This window comes from Tamandua tetradactyla, chromosome 2, assembly GCF_023851605.1.
Source record: "Tamandua tetradactyla isolate mTamTet1 chromosome 2, mTamTet1.pri, whole genome shotgun sequence".
NCBI lineage: Eukaryota > Metazoa > Chordata > Mammalia > Pilosa > Myrmecophagidae > Tamandua > Tamandua tetradactyla.
In genome coordinates, this window is record NC_135328.1 from 182,364,732 (window position 1) to 182,381,591 (window position 16,860).

Here is a 16,860-nt window from a genome sequence, read left to right on the forward strand (position 1 = left end):
CACACTGTTGTGCCCCACCCCTCACCCTGCATCCTGCTCCACATCCATCCCGCAAGTACAAAGCTTTAGACTACTGAAGGATTTCAACTTCCAAAGCAAACCAAATAAGATATTTATATGCTGCAAAGAGAGCAGAAGATCATTAAGCAAGTGATAATACAGACAGATATAGCCCAGCCTAATGACCAGAACACCAGAGAAGACACAGATGTTGGAACAACTAATCAAAGATGTTCATATAATTCTACTAAATAAAATAAATGGATGGCTAATGACATAAAGGAGACCAAGAAGACAGTAGAAGAGTATAAATAGGAATTTGAAAGAATAAATTTTAAAAAGCAGATATCATAGACATTAAAGATGGCTGCAGACCAAATAAAAAATATACTAGAGGCACACAACACCAGATTTGAAGAGGCAGAAGAAAGAATAACTAGAGTACAGGACAACTGATTTCAAGCACTCAAAACAGCAAATGGCACAAAGGATGGAAAAATTTGAATTGGATCTCGTGGAAATAATAGACAAAACAAAGTGCACAACTATAAGAATAATTGGTGTCCCTGAAGGAGAAGAGAAGAGTAGAGGGTTAGGAAGATTAGTTGAAGATGCAAAAGAGAAAAACTTCCCAACCCTTATAGAGGACACAAATGTGCAAATAAAAAAAGCCCAACGAACTCCCAATAGAATAAATCCAATTAGTCTTTCCCTAAGACTCATACCAATCAGTCTGTCAGATGTTGAAGAGAAGCAGAAAGTCATGAAAGTGGTAAGAAAAAAACAATCTACTACGTACAAGGGAAATCACCTGAGACTGAGTTCAGACTACTCAACTGGCACCATGGAGGTGAGAAGGCAGTGGTATGATATATTTAAGATCCTGAAAGAGAAAGACTTCCAGTGAAAAATGCTGTACTCAGCCAAATTGTCCTTCAAAACTGAGGGAGAGATTGAAATGTTCACAGACAAACAAATCACTGACAACAAGAGACTGACCCTACAAGAAATACTAAGGGGAGTTCTGCCAGTTGAAAGAAAAGACAGGAGAGGGAGATCTGGAGGAGGGCACAGAATGGAAAAGTACCAGTAAGAGTAACTTAAAGGGTAAAAAGAGAAAGAGGGAAATGAATATATATATATTTGTTTGTCATATATATATATGACAAACAAAACCCAAAGAATAAGATGGTGGATTCAAGAAATGCCTTCATAGTAATAACTTTGAATGGTAATGAATTAAACTTAACAATTAAAAGGTGCAGATTGGCAGAATGGATTAAGAAATATAATCCAGCTATATGCTACTTACAAGAAACTCATCTTAGACACAAATAGATCAAAAGGGAAAGGATGGAAAGAGATGTTCCATGCAAGTTCTAACTGAAAGGAAGCAGGGGTAGCTATACTAATATCAGACAAAATAGACTTTAAATGTAACAACATATAAGAGACAAAGAAGGATGTTATATATTAATAAAAGGGACAATTCACCAAGAAGAAATAACAATCATAAATGTTTATATTCCCAATCAAGGAGCTCCAAAGTACATGAGACAGATATGGGCAAAACTGAAGGGAGCAGTCAATGTTTCAACAATAATATTAGGTGACTTCAACACACCACTCTCCTCTATAGACAGAGCAACCAGACAGAGGATCAACAAGGAGATAGAGAACTTTAACATCTTGATAAATGAATTAGACCTAACAGACATATATAGGTCATTACACCCCAAAACACCAGGATATACACTATTCTCTAGTGCTCATGGAACATTCTCCAGGAGAGCGCATATGCTAGGACACAAAACAGGTCTTTATAAATTTAAAAACATTGAAATTATTCAAAGCACTTTTTCTGATCACAGTGGAATGAAGCTGGATATCAATAACCACAAATAAATGCGAACTCTCACATTCACATTCCCAAATTGCTAGAGGAATCAGTAGCTGTCTGGAGATGAATGACGACAAGTATACAACGTATCAGAACTTATGGGATGTGGTAAAGGCTGCTCAGAGAGGGAAATTTATTGCTGTAAATGCCTATATTAAAAAACAGAAAAGAGAGCCCGCCTTCCTCTCCCTCTTTGTCCACCAGCCCGGCGCGGCGCTCACGCCCCGCCAGCCAGCCCGCCCTCCTCTCCCTCTTTGTCCGCCGGCCCGGCGCGGTGCTCACGCCCCACCAGCCAGCCCACCCTCCTCTCCCTCTTCCCCCTTCTGCTCCGGCGGTGCTCCATCCGCCATCTTATCCTTCCCTTTCTCCTCCTGCTCCGGCGGCTCTCCAACCACCACCGTGCCCTCTTCCGCCTTCACCGGCTTCTCCGCCACCGGCCTCGACAACCTTGCCACCTTCACCTTTCCTCCTCCAGAACAGCTACTGGGGGAGTGGAGATGATACAGAGCAGCTCCCGGAGCCACGATGGAGATCAAAGGGATGGCGTACCCCATCCTGGAATGGCTGACTGTCTGGGAGAACCAGCTCCGGTGAGATCGCCGAGGGGCGCGGGCTTTCCTGGGCGGGACGGCAAGCGGCCGGAGTCCCTCCCTTCCTCCTTCCCAGGCCAGCTGGCAGAATTGGGCAGGCGGCCCCCTTGGGCCGCGGCGGCTGGCGCCCCCACCACACGAGGCCCCCTGGACCAACAGAGAGAGTTGGTTCGGAAATCCCCAGACCGCGGAGAACAGTGACCGGGGGGTCCCTTCCAAACACGTGACTCCCCAGTTCGGCTGAGAACAGTGCACTCTCCCGGGCTGCGGCAGCTGGCACCCTCCCGCCACGCTTGGCGCCCCGGGCTGACTAGGAAATTTGGTCGGGCACTCTCCCGGGCTGCGGCGGCCGGCGACCCTCCCCGCGTTCGGACCCCCGGGCCGGCTGGCACTCTTCCAAGCTGCTTCGGCTGCAGAACCTCCCCCACGGCAAGAGTTTTCCAGAGTTAAAGGACCCACAGCAACTTTTACTGGTGGAACCCATAGACAAACGTGTGCCACGAGCGCCACCTACTGGGCAGGAAAAGAAAAACAGAACCCAGAGATTTCACAGAAAAATCTTTCAACCTGTGGGATCCAACACCCAGGGAAATCTGACTAAATGCCCAGACGACAGCAGAAGATAACGGATCACGCTCAGAAAATTGAAAATATGGCCCAGTCAAAAGAACAAACCAGTAGTTCAAATGAGATACAGGAGCTGAAACAACTAATGCTGAATATACGAACAGAAATGGAAAACCTCTTCAAAAATGAAATTGATAAATTGAGGGAGGACATGAAGAAGACATGGACTGAACAAAAAGAAGAAATAGAAAAACTGAAAAAACAAATCACAGAGCTTATGGAAGTGAAGGATAAAGTAGAAAAGATGGAAAAAAACAATGGATACCTACAATGATAGATTTAAAGAGACTGAAGATAGAATTAGTGATTTGGAGGATGGAACATCTGAATTCCAAAAAGAAACAGAAACTATCCGGAAAAGAATGGAAAAATTTGAACAGGGTATCAGGGAACTCAAGGACAATATGAACCACACAAATATACGTGTTGTGGGTGTCTCAGAAGGAGAAGACAAGGGAAAAGGAGGAGAAAAACTAATGGAAGAAATTATCACTGAAAATTTCCCAACTCTTATGAAAGACCTAAAATTACAGATCCAAGAAGAGCAGTGCACCCCAAAGAGATTAGACCCAAATAGGCGCTCTCCAAGACACTTACTAGTTAGAATGTCATAGATCGAAGAGAAAGAGAGGATCTTGAAAGCAGCGAGAGAGAAGCAATCCATCACATACAAGGGAAACCAAATAAGACTATGTGTAGATTTCTCAGCAGAAACCATGGAAGCTAGAAGATAGTGGGATGATATATTTTTAAGTTACTAAAAGAGAAAAACTGCCAACCAAGACTTCTATTTCCAGCAAAATTGACCTTCAAAAATGAGGGAGAAATTAAAACATTCTCAGACAAAAAGTCACTGAGAGAATTTGTGACCAAGAGACCAGCTCTGCAAGAAATACTAAAGGAAGCATTAGAGTCAGATACGAAAAGACAGAAGAGAGAGGTATGGAGAAGAGTGTAGAAAGAAGGAAAGTCAGATATGATATATATAATACAAAAGGCAAAATTGTAGAGTAAAATATTATCCAAACAGTAATAACTCTAAATGTTAATGGACTGAATTCCCCAATCAAAAGACATAGACTGGCAGAATGGATTAAAAAACAGGATCCTTCTATATGCTGTCTACAGGAAACACATCTTAGACCCAAAGATAAATATAGGTTGAAAGTGAAAGGTTGGGAAAAGCTATTTCATGCAAATAACAACCAGAAAAGAGCAGGAGTGCTATACTAATATCCAACAAGTTAGACTTCAAATGTAAAACAGTTAAAAGAGACAAAGAAGGACACTATATACTAATAAAAGGAACAATTAAACAAGAAGACATAACAATCATAAATATTTACACACTGAACCAGAATGCCCCAAAATACGTGAGGAATACACTGCAAACACTGAAAAGGGAAATAGACACATATACCATAATAGTTGGAGACTTCAATTCCCAACTCTCATCAATGGACAGAACATCTAGACAGAGGATCAATAAAGAAATAGAGAATCTGAATATTACTATAAATGAGCTAGACTTAATAGACATTTATAGGACATTACACCCCACAACAGCAGGATACACCTTTTTTTTCAAGTGCTCATGGATCATTCTCAAAGATAGACCATATGCTGGGTCACAAAGCAAGTCTTAAAAAATTTAAAAAGATTGAAATCATACACAACACTTTCTCAGATCATAAAGGAATGAAGTTGGAAATCAATAATAGGCGGAGTGCCAGAAAATTCACAAATACATGGAGGCTCAACAACACACTCTTAAACAACGAGTGGGTCAAAGAAGAAATTGCAAGAGAAATTAGTAAATACCTCGAGGCGAATGAAAATGAAAACACAACATATCAAAACTTAAGGGACGCAGCAAAGGCAGTGCTAAGAGGGAAATTTATTGACATAAATGCCTTTATCAGAAAAGAAGAAAAGGCAAAAATGCAGGAATTAACTGTCCACTTGGAACAACTGGAGAAAGAACAGCAAACTAATCCCAAAGCAAGCAAAAGGAAAGAAATAACAAAGATTAGAGCAGAAATAAATTAAATTGAAAACATGAAAGCAATAGAGAAAATCAATAAGGCCAGAAGTTGGTTCTATGAGAAAATCAATAAGATTGATGGGCCCTTAGCAAGACTGACAAAAAGAAGAAGAGAGAGGATGCAAATAAATAAGATCAGAAATGGAAGAGGATACATAACTACTGACCTCACAGAAATAAAGGAGGTAATAACAGGATACTATGAACAACTTTACGCTAATAAATACAACAATTTAGAGGAAATGGACGGGTTCCTGGAAAGACATGAACAACCAACTTTGACTCAAGAAGACATAGATGACCTCAACAAACCAATCACAAGTAAAGAAATTGAATTAGTCATTCAAAAGCTTCCTAAAAAGAAAAGTCCAGGACCAGACGGCTTCACATCTGAATTCTATCAAACATTCCAGAAAGAATTAGTACCAACTCTCCTCAAACTCTTCAAAAAAATCAAAGTGGAGGGAAAACTACCTAACTCATTCTATGAAGCCAGCATCACCCTCATACCAAAACCAGGCAAAGATATTACAAAAAAAAGAAAACTATAGACCAATCTCTCTAATGAATATAGATGCAAAAATCCTCAATAAAATTCTAGCAAATCATATCCAACAACACATTAAAAGAATTATACATCATGACCAAGTAGGATTCATCCCAGGTATGCAAGGATGGTTCAACATAAGAAAATCAATTAATGTAATACACCATATCAACAAATCAAAGCAGAAAAATCACATGATCATCTCAATTGATGCAGAGAAGGCATTTGACAAGATTCAACATCCTTTCCTGTTGAAAACACTTCAAAGGATAGGAATACAAGGGAACGTCCTTAAAATGAAAGAGGGAATATATGAAAAACCCACAGCTAACATCATCCTCAATGGGGAAAAATTGAAAACTTTCCCCCTAAAGTCAGGAACAAGACAAGGATGTCCACTATCACCACTACTATTCAACATTGTGTTGGAGGTTCTAGCCAGAGCAATTAGACAAGAAAAAGAAATACAAGGCATCAAAATTGAAAAGGAAGAAGTAAAACTATCACTGTTTGCAGACAATATGATACTATGCGTTGAAAACCCGGAAAAATCCACAACAAAACTGCTAGAGCTAATAAATGAGTACAGCAAAGTAGCAGGTTACAAGATCAACATTCAAAAATCTGTAGCATTTCTATACACTAGTAATGAACAAGCTGAGGGGGAAATCAAGAAACGAATCCCATTTACAATTGCAACTAAAAGAATAAAATACCTAGGAATAAATTTAACTAAAGAGACAAAAAACCTATATAAAGAAAACTACAAAAAACTGCTAAAAGAAATCACAGAAGACCTAAATAGATGGAAGGGCATACCGTGTTCATGGATTGGAAGACTAAATATAGTTAAGATGTCAATCCTACCTAAATTGATCTACAGATTCAATGCAATACCTATCAAAATCCCAACAACTTATTTTTCAGAAATAGAAAAACCAATAAGCAAATTTATCTGGAAGGGCAGGGTGCCCCGAATTGCAAAAAACATCTTGAGGGAAAAAAACGAAGCTGGAGGTCTTGCACTGCCTGACTTTAAGGCATATTATGAAGCCACAGTGATCAAAACAGCATGGTATTGGCATAAATATAGATATATAGACCAATGGAATCGAATAGAGTGCTCAGATATAGACCCTCTCATCTACGGACATTTGATCTTTGATAAGGCAGTCAAGCCAACTCACCTGGGACAGAACAGTCTCTTCAATAAATGGTGCCTAGAGAACTGGATATCCATATGCAAAAGAATGAAAGAAGACCCATATCTCACACCCTATACAAAAGTTAACTCAAAATGGATCAAAGATCTAAACATTAGGTCTAAGACCATAAAACAGTTAGAGGAAAATGTAGGGAGATATCTTATGAATCTTACAATTGGAGGCAGTTTTATGGACCTTAAACCTAAAGCAAGAGCACTGAAGAAGGAAATAAATAAATGGGAGCTCCTCAAAATTAAACACTTTTGTGCATCAAAGAACTTCATCAAGAAAGTAGAAAGACAGCCTACACAATGGGAGATAATATTTGGAAATGACATATCAGATAAAGGTCTAGTATCCAGAATTTATAAAGAGATTATTCAACTCAACAACAAAAAGACAGCCAACCCAATTACAAAATGGGAAAAAGACTTGAATAGACACCTCTCAGAGGAGGAAATACAAATGGCCAAAAGACACATGAAGAGATGCTCAATGTCCCTGGCCATTAGAGAAATGCAAATCAAAACCACAATGAGATATCATCTCACACCCACCAGAATGGCCATTATCAACAAAACAGAAAATGGCAAGTGCTGGAGAGGATGCAGAGAAAGTGGCACACTTATCCACTGTTGGTGGGAATGTCAAATGGTGCAACCACTGTGGAAGGCAGTTTGGCGGTTCCTCAAAAAGCTGAATATAGAATTGCCATATGACCCAGCAATACCATTGCTGGGTATCTACTCAAAGGACTTAAGGGCAAAGACACAAACGGACATTTGCACACCAATGTTTATAGCAGCATTATTTACAATTGCAAAGAGATGGAAACAGCCAAAATGTCCATCAACAGAACAATGGCTAAACAAACTGTGGTATATACATATGATGGAATATTATGCAGCTTTAAGACAGGATAAACTTATGAAGCATGTAATAACATGGATGGACCTAGAGAACATTATGCTGAGTGAGTCTAGCCAAAAACTAAAGGACAAATACTGTATGGTCCCACTGATGTGAACCGACATTCGAGAATAAACTTGGAATATGTCATTGGTAACAGATTCCAGCAGGAGGTAGAAACAGGGTAAGATAATGGGTAATTGGAGCAGAAGGGATACAGACTGTGCAACAGGACTAGATACAAAAACTCAAAAATGGACAGCACAATAATACCTAATTGTAAAGTAATCATGTTAAAACACTGAATGAAGCTGCATCTGAGCTATAGGTTTTGTTTGTTTATTTGTTTGTTTTTGTTTGTTTGTTTGTTTTTGTTTGTTTGTTTTTACTATCATTATTACTTTTATTCCTTTTCTCTATATCAACATTCTATATCTTTGTCTGGTGTGTCGCTAGTTCCTCTAAACCGATGCAGATGTACTAAGAAACGATGATCATGCATCTATGTGATGATGTTAAGAATTACCGATTGCATATGTAGAATGGTATGATTTCTAAATGTTGGGTTAATTTCTTTTTTTTCCCGTTAATTAATAAAAAAAATTAAAATTAAAAAAGCTTAAAAAAAAACAAAAAACAGAAAAGAGCAAAAATCAGTCACCTAACTGCTCACCTGGAGGAACTTGAGAAAGAACAGCAAACTAACCCCAAAGCAAATAGAAGAAGAGAAATAACAAAGATTAAAGCAGAGTTAAATGAATGGGAGATCAAAAGATAAATAGAAAGAATCACTAAACCAAAAGTTGGTTCTTTGAGAAAATCCATAAAATTGATGGGCCGCTAGCAAGGCTGACAAGAAAAACAGAGAGAGAATGCAAATAAACAAAATCAGAAATGAGAAAGGGGTCATTACCAGAGACCCTGAAGAAATAAAAGAAATCATAAGAGGATGCTATGAACAACTATATGCAACAAACTAGACAACTTAGATGAAATGGACAAATTCCTGGAAACACACAAACAAGCTATGCTGACTCAGGAATAACTAGAACATCTCAGCAAACCAATCACAAGTAAGGGAATTCAATCAATCATCAAAAATCTTCCTACAAAGAAAAGCCCAGGGCCAGATGGCTTCACAGGGGAATTTTATCAAACATTCCAAAAAGAAGTAACACCAATCCTGCTCAAACGTTTCCCAAAGCTTGAGGAAAAAGGAACACTACCTAACTCATTTTATGAAGCTAACATCATTTTAATACCAAAACCGGGTAAAGATGTTATAAGAAAGGAAAACTACAGGCCAATTACCGTAATGAACATAGATGCAAAAATTCTTAACAGAATACTAGCAAATTGAATCCAACAACACATTAAAAAAAATTATACAGCATGACCAAGTGGGATTTATACCAGGAATGTCAGGATGGTTCAACACAAGAAAATCAATTAATGTAATATAGCACATTAACAAATCAAAAGGGAAAAATCACATGATCATCTCGATTGATGCTGAAAAAGCATTCAACAAAATTCAACATCCTTTTCTGATAAAAACACTTCAAAAGGTAGGAATCAAAGTTAACTTCCTCAATATGATAAAGGGCATATTTGAAAAACAAATAGCCAGCATCATACTCAATGGAGAGAGTATTGTTCCTAAGATCAGGAACAACACAAGGATGCCCTCTGTCACCACTATTATTCAACATTGTACTAGAAGTTCTTGCTAGAGCAATCTGGCAGGAAAAAGAAATAAAAGGAATCCAAATTGGAAAGGAAGTAAAACTTTCATTATTTGCAGATGACACGATGCTGTACTAGGAAAATCATGAGAAATCAACAACAAAATTACTTGAGCTAATAAACAAATTCAGCAAGTTGTCAGGATATATAAAATTAATGTGCAAAAATCAGTATGTTTCTATACATAAGTAGTGACCTAACTGAGGAGTCAGTTAAGAAAAAATTCCATTCAAAATAGCAATTAAAAGGATCAAACACCTAGGAATGAACTTAGCTAGGGATGTAAAGGACTTGTACACAGAAAACTACATAACACTGCTAACAGAAATCAAAGAGGACCTAAGTAGATGGAAAGGCATTTCCTGCTCATGGATAGGAAGGTTAGATATGGTTAAGATGTCACTTATACCCAAATTGATCTATAGATTCAACACACTACCAATCAAAATTCCAAAAACCTACTTTGAAGACTTGGAAAAGCTAGTTACCAAATTCAGCTGGAAGGGAAAGAGACCCCGAATAGCTGAAAGCATCTTTAAAAAGAAGAATGAAGTGGGAGGATTAACACTTTCTGATTTTAAAACTTATTATAAAATCAAAGTGATCAAAACAGCATGGTACTGACACAAAGATAGAAGTGTTGACCAATGGAATTGACTTGAGAGTGCAGAAATAGACCACTCTTTTTTGTTTTGTTTTGTTTTGTTCTTACTATTATTACTTTTATTTTTTTTCTCTATATTAACATTCCCTGTCTTTTTCGGTTGTGTTGCTAGTTCTTCTAAACCGATGCAAATGTACTAAGAAACGATGATCATGCATCTATGTGATGATGTTAATAATTACTGATTGCATATGTAGAATGGTATGATTTCTAAATGTTGGGTTAATTTCTTTTTTTCCGTTAATTAATAAAAAATATATATATATACTCTAGGATGATCCAGACATTATAATAATCTATACAGGATTAAAGGACCTCTTTCTCATTCAGTGCTCTCTGTGTTTCAGTTGTTCAAATGAGCTATACATATAGGTTTAATTAGATTATGCACTACAGAAAATTTCAGTTCCAGATCAAATAAACTTTTCCTCCATTAGTCTCAAAAAAAAAAGAAAAAAAATCCAGACTACAATCTTTCCTCTGTCTCCACCACACCCCCAGCAGGGAGAGTGCTGAAGTTAAAGGTACCACATTACCTTATGTTTCTTGGGCCTGCAGGCAGACAAGCGCCATATACTGGGCAGGATAGGAAGAATGGAGATCCCAGAGGCTTCATAGCAAAGCCTTTCAATCTGCTGGGTCTCACCCTCAGGGAAAACTGATGCAGGTGACTCTTTCCTCCTGAGAGGAGGCCAGTTTGGTCTGGAAAAATCTGGCTGGGGTCTATGATACCTAAGTAGACTCTCCTAAGGGGGGAAAAAGGCACCATACAAGAACACAACAACTGAAAAATTCTGATCTGTTAAACAAAATGTAAGTTAGAGGTCTAGAATAAGCTGAACAGAATATCAAAGAACAGATAGACAACAAAATCATCCAGCAAGAAAATCCTACATACAAAAAGTGAAAACAATCTCCAGAATAAACTAAGGTAATTAAATACCTAGACACCAGCAAAAAATAATAAATCATATTAGGAAGATTGAAGATATGGCCCAGTCAAAGGAACAAACCAACAATTCAAATGAGCTCCAGGAGTTGAAACAATTAATTCGGGATGTTCAAAAAGACATGGAAAACCTCATCAAAAATCAAATCAGTGAATTGAGGGAGGATATAAAGAAGGCAAGGAATGAACAAAAAGAAGAAATTGAAAGTCTGTAAAAACAAATCACAGAACTTATGGGAATGAAAGGCACAGTAGAAGAGATGAAAAAACAATGGAAACCTACAATATCAGATTTCAAGAGGCAGAAGATAGCATTAGTGAACTGGAGGATGGAACATCTGAAATCTGTCAAGCAAAAGAAAATGTAGGGAAAAGAATGGAAAAACATGAGCAGGGACTCAGGGAATTGAATGACAACATGAAGCATGCAAATATATGTGTTGTGGGTGTCCCAGAAGGAAAAGAGAAGGGAAAAGAAGGAGAAAAACTAATGGCAGAAATTATCACTGAAAATTTCCCAACTCTTATCAAAGACTTAAAATTACAGATCCAAGAAGTGCAGCATACCCCAAACAGAATAGATCCAAATAGACATACTGCAAGACACTTACTAATCAGAATGTCATATGTCAAAGAGAAAGAGAGAATCTTGAAAGCAGCAAGACAAAAGCAATCCATCACATACAAGGGAAAGCCAATAAGACTATGCATAGGTTTCTGAGCAGAAACCATGGAGGTGAGAAGACAATGGATGATATATTTAAATTACTAAAAGAGAAAAACTGCCAACCAAGAATTCTATATCCAGCAAAATTGTCCCTCAAAAACAAGGGAGAAATTAAAACATTTTCAGACAAAAAAATCACTGAGAGAATTTGTGACCAAGAGTATTTCTGCAAGAAATACTAAAGGGAGCATTAGAGACAGAAATGAAAAGACAGGAGAGAGAGGTGTGGAGAAGAGTGTAGAAATGAAGAATATCAATAAAGGTAAAAAGAAGGAAAATTAGATATGACACATAAAATCCAAAAGGCAAAATGGTAGAAGAAAGTACTACCTGTGCAGTAATAACACTAATTGTTAATGGATTAAACTCCCTGATCAAAAGACATAGATCATCAGAATGGATTAAAAAACAGGACCCATCTGAATGCTCTCTACAGGAAACGCATCTTAGACCCAAGGATAAACATAGGTTGAAAGTGAAAGGTTGGAAAAAGATATTTCATGCAAATAACAATCAGAAAAGAGCAGGAGTACGTATACTAATAGCCAACAAATTAGACTTCAAATGTAAAACAGTTAAAGAGACAAAGAAGGACACTATGTATTAATTAAAGGCACAACTCAACAAGAAGACATAACAATCATAAATATTTATGCACCAAGCCAGAATGTTCCAAAATACATGAAGCAAACACTGAAAAGAGAAATAGACACCTCTATCATAACAGTTGGAGACTTCAATTCCCCTCTCTCATCAATGGACAGAACATCTAAACAGAGGATCAGTAAAGAAACAGAGAATTTGAATAATACAATAAATGAGCTAGACTTAACAGACATTTATAGAACATTACACCCCACAACAGCAGGATATACCTTTTCTCAAGTGCTCATGGATCATTCTCAAGGATAGATCATATGCTGGGTCACAAATCAAATCTCAATAAATTTTTAAAAATCATACACAGATCATAAAGGAATGAAGCTGGAAATCAATAACAGGCAGAGGGCCAGAAAAGTCACAAATATATGGAGGCTCAGCAACACAATCTTAAATAATCAGTGGGTCAAGGAAGAAATTGCAAGAGAAATCAGTAAATATCTCAAGACAAATGAAAATGAAAACATGCAATATCAAAATTTGTGGGATGCAGCAAAGGCAATGTTAAGAGGGAAGTTTATTGCCCTAAATGCCTATATTACAAAAAAAAAAGAAAGAAAGAAAGAGCAAAAATTGAGGAATTAACTGTCTGCTTGGAAGAACTAGAGAAAGAACAGCAAACTAACCCTAAAGCAAGCAAAAGGAAAGAAATAATGAAGATTAGAGCAGAAATAAATGAAATTGAGAACATGAAAACAATCAAGAAAATCAACAGAACCAGAAGTTGGTTCTATGAGAAAATCAATAAGATTGATGAACCCTTAGTGAGGTTGACAAAAAGAAGAGAGAAGATGCAAATAAATAAAATCAGAAATGGAAGAGGAGACATAACCACTGACCCCACAGAAATAAAGGAAGTAATGACAGGATACTATGAACAACTTTATGCTAATAAATACGACAATGTAGATGAAATGGACCACTTCCTAGAAAGGCATGAACAACCAACATTGACTTGAGAAGAAATAGATGACCTCCACAAACCAATCACAAGTAAAGAAATTAAATCAGTCATTAAGAAGCTCCCCCAAAAGAAAAGTCCAGGACCAGATGGCTTCACATGTGAATTCTACCAAACATTCCAGAAAGAATTAGTACCAATCCTGCTCAAACTCTTCAAAAAAATGGAAGAGGAGCAAAAGCTACCTAACTCATTCTACAAAGCCAACATATCACCCTCAAACTAAAGCCAGACAAAGATATTACAAAAAAAAGAAAACTACCGACCAATCTCTCTTATGACTATAGATGCAAAAATCCCCAACAAAATTCTTGCAAATCGAATCCAACAGCATATTAAAAGAATTATACACCATGACCAAATAGGATTCGTCCCAGGTATGCAAGGATGGTTCAACATAAGAAAATCAATTAATGTAATACACCATGTCAACAAATCAAAGCAGAAAAAACACATGATCATCTCAATTGATGCAGAAAAGGTATTTGACAAAATTCAACATCTTTTCCTGTTAAAAAAAACTTCAAAGGATAAGAATAGAAGGGAACTTCCTCAACATGATAAAGGGAATATATGAAAAAACCACAGCTAATATCATCCTCAATGGGGAAAAACTGAAAACTTTCCCCCTAAGATCAGGAACGAGACAAGGATGTCCACTACCACCACTGTTATTCAACATTGTGTTGGAAGTTCTAGCCAGAGCAATTAGACAAGAAAAAGAAATACAAGCCATCAAAATTGGAAAGGAAGAAGTAAAATTTCCACTGTTGCAGATGATATGATATTATATGTTGAAAACCCCCAAAAATCCACAGCAAAACTACTAGAGCTAATAACTGAGTACAGCAAAGTGGCAGGTTACAAGGTCAACACTCAAAAATCTGTAATGTTTCTATACACTAGTAATGAACAATCTGAGGGGGAAATCATGAAAAAAAATTCCATTTACAATTGCAACCAAAAGAATAAAATATTTAGGACTAAATTTAACTAAAGAGACAAAAGACCTATGCAGAGAAAACTATAAGAAATTGTTAAAAGAAATCACAGAAGACCTACCGTGTTCATGGATTGGAAGACTAAATATAGTTAAGATGTCAGTTTTACCTAAATTGATTTACAGAGTCAATGCAATACCAACTAAAATCCCAAAAACTTACTTTTCAGAAATAGAAAAACCAATAACAAAATTTATCTGGAAGGGCAGGTGCTCCGAATAACTAAAAGTATCCTGAGAAAGAAAAATGAAGTTGGAGGTCTCACGCTATCTGACTTTAAGGTGTATTATGAAGCTACAGTGGTCAAAACAGCATGGTACTGGCGTAAAGATAGATATACTGACCAATGGAATCAAATAGAGTGTTCAGATATAGACCCTCTCATCTATGGCCAATTGATCTTTGATAAGGCAGTCAAGCCAACTCACCTTGGACGGAACGGTGTCTTCAATAAATGGTGCCTAGAGAACTGGATATCCATATGCAAAAGAATGAAAGAGGATCCATATCTCACACCCTATATAAAAATTAACTCAAAATGGATCAAAGACCTAAACATTAGACCTAAGACCATAAAACTGTTAGAAGAAAAATGTAGGGGAATATAAATAGATCTTATAATAGGAGGTGATTTCCTAGACCTTACACCCAAAGCACGAGCATTGAAGAAAGAAAGAAAGAAATGGGAACTCCTCAAAAGTAAACACTTTTGTGTGTCAAAGAACTTCATCAAGAAAGTAAAAAGATAGCCTACACAATGGGAGACAATATCTGGAAATGATATATCAAATAAAGTTCTAGTATCCAGAATATATAAAGAGATTATTCAACTCAACAACAAAAAAAACAGACAACCCAATTACAAAATGGGCAAAAGACTTGAACAGACTTTTCTCAGAAGAGGAAATACAAATGGCCAAAAGGCACATGAAAAGAGGCTCAACTTCCCTGGCTATTAGGGAAATGCAAATCAAAACCACAATGAGATATCATCTCACACCCACCAGAATGGCCATTATCAATAACATAGAAAATGACAAGTGCTGGAGAGGATGTGGAGAAAGAGGCACACTTATCCACTGTTGGTGGGAATGTCAAGTGGTACAGCCGCTGTGGAAGGCAGTTTGGTGGTTCCTCAGGAAGCTAAGTATAGAATTGCCATATGACCCAGTAATACCATTACCAGGTATCTACTCAGAGGAAAGACACAAATGGACATTTGCACACCAGTGTTTATAGTAGCATTATTTACGATTGCTCAGAGATGGAAACAGCCCAAATGTCCATCAACAGATGAGTGGTTAAACAAGCTGTGGTATATACATACGATGAAATATTATGCAGCTGTAAGGCAGAATAAAGTTATAAAGTATCTAACAACACGGATGCACCTTAAGGACATTATGCTGAGTGAGATTAGCCAGAAACAAAAGGACAAATACTGTATGGGCTCTCTGATAAGAACTAACATTAATGAATGAACTTGGAGAATTTCAGTTAAGCACAGAGGTCATTAGGAGATAGAAATAGGGTAGGTATTGGGTAATTGGAACTGAAAGGATACAGGTTGTGCAACAGGACTGATTGTAAAAATTCAGAAATGGATAGCACGATACTACCTAACTGTAATACAATAATGGTAGAACACTGAATGAAGCTGAATGTGAGAACGATAGAGGGAGGAGGCCTGGGGTCACAAATGAAATCAGAAAGATATATGATAAAGCTGAGATGGTATAATCTAGGAATGCCTAGACTGTGTAATGATAGTGACTAAATGTACAAATTCAAAAATGTTTTGCATGAGAAAGAACAAAGGAATGTCAATAATGCAGGGTGTTAAAAATAGATGGTAATTATTATTTTAAAACTTTAACTTATGTGTGAGACCAAAGCAAAAAATGTTTATTTGGTACAAAAGTTATATTTTGATTAGTGCATTTCCTAATATAACTTCTGTGGGCAGCTTAATTGAACATCATAAGTACATGGAACCTTGAGTAGAGCATGAGATTTTGTAGGTTTGTCCAGAGTGATGCCTCAATAAATCCCAGAAGGATTTGAACAGTGAGTAAAAAAGTATTTGCAAAGTCCCTTGGGGGAATGGTAAGAAATGGGGAAAATTCAGCTTCCCCAAGTGGAGAATTCTTGATATTCTCACAAGCAGTGGGGACAACCAAAGCAATAGGTTGAGCCCCCAATCTTGGGGTTTGTTCATATGAAACTTAACCCCGCAAAGTATAGGCTAAGCCTACTAAAAATTAGGCCTAAGAGACACCTCCAAGAGAACCTCTTTTGTTGCTCAGATGTGGCCTGTCTCTCTCAGCCAA

At 37.3% G+C, this 16,860-nt stretch overlaps 1 protein-coding gene across 4 annotated transcripts in view; it reads left to right on the plus strand.

Annotated features, from left to right (window-relative positions):
* Positions 1-16,860, plus strand: part of ZMYND12 (zinc finger MYND-type containing 12) — a 67,509-nt gene that overhangs the window by 13,124 nt on the left and 37,525 nt on the right. The window lies entirely within an intron of this gene.